At 25.8% G+C, this 10440-nt stretch overlaps 1 protein-coding gene and 1 long non-coding RNA gene across 10 annotated transcripts in view; one reads left to right on the top strand and one right to left on the bottom strand.

Moving 5' to 3' along the window:
• The window catches only part of LOC102671888, an 18709-nt gene extending 13703 nt beyond the window's left edge, over positions 1-5006 (top strand). Inside the window, exon 3 of one of the 2 annotated variants that reach the window (XR_004150506.1) lies at positions 4993-5006. This is a non-coding gene — a long non-coding RNA (uncharacterized LOC102671888). Of the gene's footprint in view, positions 1-1435; positions 1451-4992 lie in introns of those variants that run through there. The other variant, XR_421788.2, reaches the window with a different exon arrangement.
• LOC102672345 (acetylcholine receptor subunit alpha-like) overlaps positions 1-10440 on the bottom strand; it is a 277309-nt gene that overhangs the window by 9261 nt on the left and 257608 nt on the right. The gene's annotated exons all lie outside the window — the stretch shown is intronic.

The following is a 10440-nucleotide window of genomic DNA, read 5'->3' as shown; positions in this document are numbered from 1 at the left end:
CATCCCCTTGAAATTCACGAAGAAAAGGGGTCGGTTTCTTGGTTGGCCTCCGCCTTCGGTGGAGGCAAGTCTCGGTCGATGCTGCTACTGATTAATGTGTCACACCTACTGCATCTTCTCGCCCTTCGAATGTATTGAAAGGGTTAATATATCGTCGCGGATATATTAGAAAAAAAAAAAAAATTAAAAATTGTTTGCTTGATGGTGGAAAATCGTGGAAAATTATATTTTTGAAGTCTGATAAAGATTTTGAAGTTTTTTTTTATGATATAAATATATAATATTAATAATGTTCACAATAAATAAACGAACGAATTAAAAAACTTTTGTTGTCGAATATAGTAATTTTCTTAAATTTATTTGATAGTTTGAATTAGTTTGTTAAAAATAAAAATTAAATTACGCGTGAAATTTTTAAGATTGGTTTAAAATTAAAAAATTTTTTAATTATAAATTAGACATTTTTATGCATAATTTCAAAATGTAAAATGATATAATTAAACTCGATATTACATTACATTACATTAGTGATTTACATTAGTACTAAGAGTGTTGTTTATCAAAATTGCATGTCATTCGTTTAATATTTCAATGTAAATTACAACTGTGCGTTTTAAAATATTTTAATGAAAAAAATAATATGAAAAATTGCTATAAATAATATAATAATGCCTTTTTATACGAAATAAGAAATCAGATTACCAAATTATTTGACGATATAAACAATTACCTATTCCGATACATCATTTTCTTTTAATCGTTTATCGAACAAAAGAAACACCAACAATTTATCATTGAAAAGCAAAAACCTCTCTATCCAATCTATACTTACATAATACTTAATTATTCATCAATACAATCACTCTGTTCTTCCTGGCTTTTTTATCTTCTCTCTCCCTAAGGTCTACCCCCGTCTATTTCCTATCAGTCGTTCCTCTCTCTCATTCCCTCTCTCTCTTTTTACTCATTACCTCTTCCACACTTTTTGCAAAGCTTCGCCACTGAAGAGTTTCTTTCTTGATGACTGATGGGCAACGATGATGAAGCGACTTGGAAATTTGTAGGACACCGCCTCTTCCCCGTGACGTGGAAAATTCCCTGGGCAAGGAGGGTAAAAAGCATTGCGCGATCGAAAATGCTGAATCGAGTGTCCAGATCCATCGATCGCTTTATCACGGGTTACGCCCACCTAGACGATTTATGCATAACAAGCGGGCCTCGATTCTGCATTCATACGTCGATTCCTTTATCATAAATTTGGTTTTATATTTTTTTCTGCTCGAATCACGTTGATAATAAATTTGCAAATTGAATCGATTTTTTAATGCTATTTCGAATTGAAATTTATCGGGATAGAAATTTCATTATTTTCGTGTTGTAAGTTTTGTATGTCTTTTTTTTATAAATTTTTATAAATTGATTAGGTAATTTTGAGATTTTTGATTTTGGTTTTGTATTTAGTTTTGTAAAGAAATTAAAATGGATATTAATTTGGAATTTAAGAAATGGATTTGATTTATACAACTAATTAAATTTAATAATAAAATTAATTTGTTTAATTCTAATTTTTGTTTATTTTTGATGAATTTTATTTTTATAAATAAATTTAATAATATTATATATTATATTATTTCGTTTAATTTTTTAATATATTTCTATATTTAATCTATAAATTAAATGGATATTAATTTGATAAATATTAATTTGAATTGAATAAAAAATTGATTTAATAATAAAATAATTTTGTCGAAATTTAATAATCTTAATTTTTAATTTTATTTCCATATTTACTTTGTAAATTACATTTATTTTTTAGTTTAAATATAGTATTATATTTCATATTAATAATGTAATATATGTAAATATATATCTCTTTCATTTATTTTAATACTATTTTGTTAAAACAATTATTAATAAATAATATATAATTTTACAATATTTTTATGACGAATGAATGAATAAAATTATTTTTAATAATTGATATATTTAAAAAATCATAATTTATAATATAATGGCAGTTTTCTCCCTATAGGAATATTTTAATTTTTTTTAAGAGTTCTCAAGATTTAAAAAGGTTTCTTCTGTTTCAAAGAAATATAGAACGCGAAGTGGGTTCATTCAAAGAAAGAACTGTTAAGTTTCAAACGTATATGCTTGCTTTCTTTTTAAAAAAATAACTTTTAAATATCTATTATATTCTATCAACCATTATTATTAAAAAAAATATGCATATAAATATTTATTACGTATTATTTGTTTAAAAAATATCATCAATTAATTTTTCAGTTTGTAACAAGAGATTATAACTATATCACGAATACTACGAAAAAAAAAAAAATTATAAAATGTATTACAAGCATGCTAGCTAGCTATTAAAAATTTCATTTAGTATGTAATTACAAAGTGATTGAAAGAAGTTCGAAGAACAAATAAAAAGAGAGAGATCTAATATCTTTGGATCGTTGATTTTAATGAAATTTTTAGAACATGTAGCAGGCTTCTTTCTCTTTTAAAATTACTTTTATATAATGGGAAATACTTGTAAGTTTTCGGGTTATTTAAGTACTTTCCAAGTTCTGTACGTGACTTTAATATAAATTGTGCAAGATTACCACTACATTGCACATCGTCCTATTTCAATTCTTGCGAAATAAAAGATATTGATTAGGTGGGAATCTATAAATATTCATTTGTTATATATACATTGTTTAATTAAAATATTAGAAATATATCAATATTCGCATAAATTTAATCTTATAATTAGATTAGTCAAAATATTTTTTTTATAAAACTTTTGAAATAAATATCACGAATGAACATTCATTCTTGTATAGAACAAACAAATATAGTATAAATTTATACTTTAAACTTTTTTAAAATTGGACCAAATGATTTGAATTTTTTTTTAAAATTATTAAAACCTTAATTTATTATATGATGTATAAAAATTGAAATTGCAATTGATCGAAATCAAAGAAGAAAATAGTAAAGATTTTTATCCGAATTAAAATTTAAAAGATACATTTTATGTTAGTTATATAATATTTCATTTTATCGAAAAATTACAGTTTCTTAAATATTTTGTAATAAATCTAAAGATTTTTAGATATCTATCGCTTGTTTCTGACTAAAATCTACAAAATTTCGATTGATTGTAACATTTTAAATATTTATTTTAAATCACACGATAAACTAAACTTTCTAACTTTTTCAAAAACGTTTGATTTAATTTTAAAATACGAACTTTTCTCCACTAATTATTTTTAACGAATATATATCGAAGATTCATACTAATCTTCCTTATACTCCATAATTTTTTTCTATCGCCGAAATTTCATTTTCAAACTCGTGCGTTGTTCGAGAAAACCAATTCACAAGCGCCACACCGAGAACCTCGGCCAAACAGAGAACTTATGGCGATAACAGGGATTGGCAGCCAGCAAATCCGCGAGATGTTTCTCGACAAAGTTTTAACGGTGTACGGATAAGCAGGCTGCACTTTTGTTTTCTTTTTCCATCCTCCTCCATCTTGGGTAAGAAAATGGAGGGCGAGGAACGATTACAGCGCTTTTATCCGGATTGTTTCCCGATACTTGTTACAAAAGGGCTGGTCCCTCTTGCTTTAAAATACAGTTTAATTAATGCGATCGATACAGAGAGGATGTAGGATTGCAAATGACGTGTTAAGTGTGAATTAATTATCCTCGAAAGTAGGATAATTGCAGTGATTACAGTGGTGTTCTTGCCATTAACGGGATACCCGTTTGCCTCCGTATTTTGTCAATGGAGAAACGTTGGAAACGTTGGTTGTAAATTGAAGCACGTTTGAAATTGCTTTCTCACGTGTGAGCGAGCTGCATTCCCTTTTTGTCGAGGAATGGAGGTTATACGTTTTATACAAGGTGTCCTATTTTGACATTTTAATTTTCTCAATATTATTAGTTACAATGAAATATTTTTCGGATGAAAGTTTGAAAAATGTTGAAGGGAAATATATATTATGGTATTATTAATTCTTATGAATGTCAACTTTGGTTTTTTAAATGGTTTTTTAATTCTATATTTTGTTAATATATCAATCTCTCGATTTTAATAAAAAAAAATTTATGCCTAAAAATTATTAATTTGATAAATAATTCTAATTTGAAAAATAATTCTAATAGTTTTAAAATTTATTCGAAGTAATTGTCGTCTGTTCATTTTTTTTTTTATGAATTAACATGTTCATTTCAATATTATTCAAATTTTTTATCTGAAACATTTTTTTGTTGCAAGAAAATCAAGATGTCAAAATTGTAAGGCGAGACACACTATATATTTATTAACATATTTATTGCGGAGATTATTTCGACCCCATTTATCATCAATCGTACCTGTTTACTTACATTACTAACATTACTTTATATTAAAATTAATCATGAAGTGATTTAATATAATTGATTTCATCCCGGATTGATTTACATTTTGTCATACATTACACGTTTCAGTTATTGTTAATTAAAATTAATTGTGATTGTATAAATGTGTAATAAGTAATTGCGTGTCAATTTTTGACTCATTAATATAATACGTGAATGGAAAATTTTATGTCCATCATTGATGAAATTACAATGTTTGATTAACACACTTAATTAGGAAAATTAATTAACACATTTATTTTCTTATGAAGATTAACGATACGAACTTTCATTTTTAATCACTGATCAATTGATAATTTTAAACAATAAATTTATCAATTTATTAATGGTTAATTTATTTGTTTTCTTAACAATAAGTAATTAATCTTATTAGAATGTTTCAAAAAAGGTTTAATTGAAGATTTTTGATAGACTTTAAACGTCTAATTCCTTTCACAAATATATGATATAAGAATTCTTAAGAACATGAAAATTAATATTAAATTAAAATTTCATCAATCTAAAATAAATTCTAAACTAATCCACAATTATTAGAAACAAAAAATAAATAATTTTCAAAAGAAGACATCTAAAGTTTAATCAAATTTTTAAAAGTCAACCAAATTGCTCAATTGAAGGATGAAAAGATTTAATTAAAGATTAGCCTGGTATAGAGGATATGGAATTCAAAATATAAGGCATGCAAAAATTCTATTGCACAAGACTGTGACAAGATGTTCTTTTTTTTGCTTTTTTTTGCATCAATAAATGAATAGAGATTCACAGGAGAACATCTAATGCGTTCAGGTGTCGAGTGAAGAGAAAGAAGTTTTCAACTACTTAATTTTATTTGATGTAACGGATTGGAAAGTACAAGACTGTAAATCTTGAAAGTTCCTTCCACGAACTCGTATAAATTGATAACTGCCACTGTTGGAGAGTTTCTCTTCTTCTTGTACGGTCTCTGTGCCAGACGACATTCTTTCAATTGAGAGTGATACTGGTTCAATAGAATCGAAAGCCTTGATATTTCTGCCCTTATTCTTTAATAATATTTAGCAATAACAATGCAAGAAAATTGTTTGTAAGAATGTTATAAATATAGATTATAAATATAAATCAAATTTAAGACAAATTCAAATACGAAAAACATAAAAATTTTATACTTCTTATAAGATTGTGTAGATATGTATGAAATTGTATTTTATACATATTTCATAAAACAAATATTTATGGAGTAGTCTATATTCGATTTATCAATATTTTTCAATTTATGAATCAGATAACCGGATCCAATATTGGATTCCGTTCGATTTTTAATGAACCGCAGAATGATAGATGTGTGAACTACCCACAAACACATCCAGATCAAGCTCAAATATGCATAATTTTATTTATTCATGCGATACACAGTGATTCGAGTGTTTTTAAAAATTGTAGATAATAAAATATTTGGATCAGTGACAGTCATCAACAAATATATCGAATCACGCGTTGAAAAGGATTGAAAAACATGAAAACATGCATAAAAATAATTTATAGAATTTTATCATTTCATTAAATGTTATATACCTTTAACGTTTCAGATTCACTTAATCCTTTTATGGTTAAGTATACGTCTAGATAATATATTGTCTTTCACTTTACAAAGTGACTACCGCAATGATATTACAAGGGGAGATGATCGTCTGACACGAAGCTTTCACTAAGAAGCTACAATGCACACAGGTTCGAGTTTGTGTTTTGTCATAGCTACAATAGAGCATAGATCAAGGCAAGATCCATATAGCTTTCCAAAGCTAGTTGATTGACACTTGCCAATGCTAGAATTTCATCATGAAACAGGCTAATTTGATAAGACAAGAAGGGCTTGTTACTCTCTGGATAAAGCATTTAAACGGAAGATGGATTAGGTTTATTTAGATTTCTGAATGTATCATAATTAATAATGTAATTTATAATTGGAATGGAAATGATAGAACTATAGATACAAATTCTAGATTAGATAGACCTGTGGAGCAAACTTCAAACAGAGTAATGGAATATGGTTTGGAATAAACCGAATCGAATAAATCACAATGGTACGATTAATATCAAAGGGACAATTAAGCTCGAGACAATATGGTGTAAGGAAGGCTTAATGCAGTCAGATCACGAACTTGGGGAACCATCATTAGGATCATTAAGTTTGAGAAGCATAGATAGATAGTATTTAGATTTGGTGACTTAACTTGTATTATGTCCAACCAGTCCATGTATACATACAGGTATATGATTGAATAATATGACTGAATAATATGACAAGCACATGATGAATCTTTATAAATATAGAGAAGAAAAGATTGTATTTCTTTGTATAATGCATAATTTTATTTATATAAAGTGGTATACTTTTTTTTAAATCAATTCTAGAGATTGATATTCATTTAATAATTACAAATAATTGAAATTTACGTTGGATAAATGGAAGTTGAATTTCCTTTTTATTTACTAACATGTATATTCAATTAAATTCAAATTATTAATAAGATTCATGATATATAGATAGAAATTAAAGAAATGTATATGTTTATAGAAGAAAATATATTCACTATTATTGTTATATATAAAATTCATGTTTCAAAAGATGAATATCTTCTGTTATTAGATTATCATTTTAAATATTAATTTCTTTTTTTAAAACGTTACACAATTTCTATACAATGCATCTATATCTTACTCTGACTTGTTTGAAGCAAATCAATTGCTTCAATTTAATGAATAAGTCACAAACGATATTTCCCTTTTTGATCTGTTTTTGATTATATTGTATTAGATATACCAATACAATGAATTGGTATAAATTTATGCTCATATTTTCTATTCTTCAATGTATTATTAATTATAAATTTGTATTATTAATTATCTCAAAAAAAAATAATTTATAGTTCTAAAATTTAATTCCAATGATTGATCGAACTCTTTTGCTAAGATATTTCATTATGACAGAAAACTAAATGTAGCAAATACGAATTATGTCTTGCAATCTCGTGTAAAACAAATAATTTTTATCGAGGAGAAGGAAGGAGCATGAGGAAGAGAAAGAGAGAGAGAGAGAACATCTAACCGAAGCATGAAAGTTCGTGCTAAAAAATTGTAAAACTTCGCAACACCTTCGTCTCACCATTTAATACAACGAATGACGTCCGAACAGGTGCCATGGCGAACATTCAAGTTTCGAACTTGTTTAAAGTTCGGATGCGGTCCTATCAATTGCATGAAAACTTTCTTTTTACTCTTTTCCTCCTTTTTCTGATCTTCGTTCTTCACGCTTCGCTTATGTTCCCTGCCATAAGTTCCTTCTCCTTTGTTTTCTTTTTTTAAACAATCTCCTTCATGCGCCATTTTTTTAAAATTTTTTTTTTAAAACTACAAGTTCTAAAAGTTTTTAGTAGCATGTACGATAATTCTTTTTCAATAACTTTAATTTATTTTTTAGGGTTTTTTACAAGTGATTTTTTATAATAAGAAACTATAATTGCTGGACAGAGTGTTATAAAGAAATAATTAAATATATGTATACATATATATTAGTTTTATATATAATAGTTTTTTAGTATTATATTCTAATGATGAAGAGATATATTTAAACGTATTTTTGAAATATAAATATTTTTTTAATTTAAAATTTTTTAAAAATAGTTATTATGAATTACAAGTATTATTAACACTCCTTTTTGTTAGAAATAGATTTTGTTAGAACGTTGATTATCAAATTAATTGAAGCATAAGTTTATTGAATAATTCGTTAGAAAAAATAAAAAAGTTATTTATTCCTAATTGAATTTATTTTATTATTTTTCTAATTTATATAATATAATATTTATATAATAATATGATTTATTTCTAATTTTTTATAATGCAGAAATTTAATAAATAAATAAAATAAATTTTGAAATACATAATTTTTATACATTATACTACAATTAAATCTTTATTTTTAACTTTTTAAAATATTTTCTATCACAAAAATGAATAAATTACAATTACTTCGCCAAATAATAATTTTAGGAAATATTTTCCATAAATTTAAAAAAAATAGTCTATAAATAGAAACAATTTTTGTAATTTTATCTTAAGAAAGAAACAATTATCTCAACAAATATCTTTCATATCTTGAAAAAGACTCGAGTTTTATTTTATAAATATATAAATTGATTTAATTACTTCTTCTTTCATTTCTTATCTTTTTTTTGAAAAATTAATTGATCATCATAATTGAGAAAGACACTACGTTTGAATCGTTTGTATCACATTTCGAATAAAAAAGTTTTTAGATTTTTGGAGCACCCTATATTATCATTATGTACAAAGTACTCAGGTAATATTGTATAATGCGCTACTTGTACAGAGTTTTGATATAACTATATGATATTTTTAGGATATAAACCGATTGAGTCTTGCATAATGCGATTTTTATTATGCGGTCTGAATCTAACTGACATCGTTATACGAGGCTCGGTATGTATTATGCATGTGTATTCGCTCGTTTCGTATCGCGCAAGCTATCCTATGCAGGATAGGAATGGCGATAGTTGTGCGAATGACAATTGACAGGATGGAGTGGATAATGACGTTGTTTTCCAACTTTTGGAAATCCTTGAACTATCTATATGGAATCCTATGGATGACAGTTAGGAAAATAGAAATGAAAATTTTTTTTTCATGTAATTGCGATTTACAACGGCATGTTTTCGATTTTCCCCTTTATTTTCTCCTTTTCAACTTTACTGACATCTCGCGACAGAACGATGGAAACACTATGGATTTTTGCGTTTTTCGAAGTGATTGCAATATTTAATCATTTTAATAGTTTAATAATGTTAGTGTTAATATCATATAATAAATAATATCAATAATAATAATATTATATTGATAAAATTTATTTTCTTTATAATTAATTAACACGATTTATAAATAATTGAAATATAGTACAAATTATTTCCAATTATTGTAACTTTTATTCATTTTCAACAAAGAAAATTTTCTCTAAGCTAGAAACTATTTATCATTGAACAATATCAATTGTAAAAAATACTTACATTAACGAATTACTATATTATTTATTAAGAAAGATGATGAGAATCAATAATATATACTTTTTTATTTTTCCTTTAAATTAATAAAAGATTGCAAAAAATCTAAAATACAATAATTCATAAAATCAATTATATATATATTATAAAAAAAATTCATCTTGTTCGATAATTTTGATTTTAAATTTTTGTATGCATATAAAAAATAATGGATTCTCACATCTTCTCACGTTTTAATATTAAAATTTATAATTTTAAAAATGAAAATTACAAATTTTTCTCATAAGAATAATATAGCGTTAAAAATTCACCGTTTTTTTTTTATATGGAAATGTTTTGCTTTATTTTGCACTATTTAATTTTTTCTTACACAAATCTTTGTGACCATATAATTAAGAAATGTATAATTTTGCAACAAAAATTTTCTATAAAAGAAATTTTATTTTTAATGCTCTATCATATTGTTGTAAAAAAAAAAAATTATCAAACAAAATTGCATTCTAAATAATTATCTAATGCTGAAACATTCAGATTTGATTTCACTTTCTTAAAGATATTACACTTATCCACAAACTATTATCAACCGACCCATTACATTAATTACCAAGTTATTAAAATCAGAATTATTGGGTCAAGTGAATTTTTTCCCCAACGCAATATACGATCAATTTCGTCTCTATCACTACTTTCACTTTCCCATTACCTTCCAAACCGATTAATTCACGAAAGCTTTTCGAATAATGATAAATTTAGCATTTGTATTCTCGAGTTAAAGGAAGATTAGTTTTCTTACGGTGCGGAAAAGAGGGGGGAGAGGAGGGGAAAGAATAAACGAGGCCGATCTTGCTGTAACCATTTGAAAGTTAAATCGTGTTCAACTTGCAAATCGTTCGTTTCGGCTCCGTTGGGAGGTGGAGTTCGTTGATTACTCTGCACCACCCCTCGATTGAATCTTAACCGGGACAGTG

This window comes from Apis dorsata, unplaced genomic scaffold (genome assembly GCF_000469605.1).
Source record: "Apis dorsata unplaced genomic scaffold, Apis dorsata 1.3 scaffold_235, whole genome shotgun sequence".
In the NCBI taxonomy this organism is placed as follows: domain Eukaryota; kingdom Metazoa; phylum Arthropoda; class Insecta; order Hymenoptera; family Apidae; genus Apis; species Apis dorsata.
The sequence above is the reverse complement of the archived record's forward strand: the minus strand, read 5'-3'. Positions and strand labels throughout refer to the sequence as shown.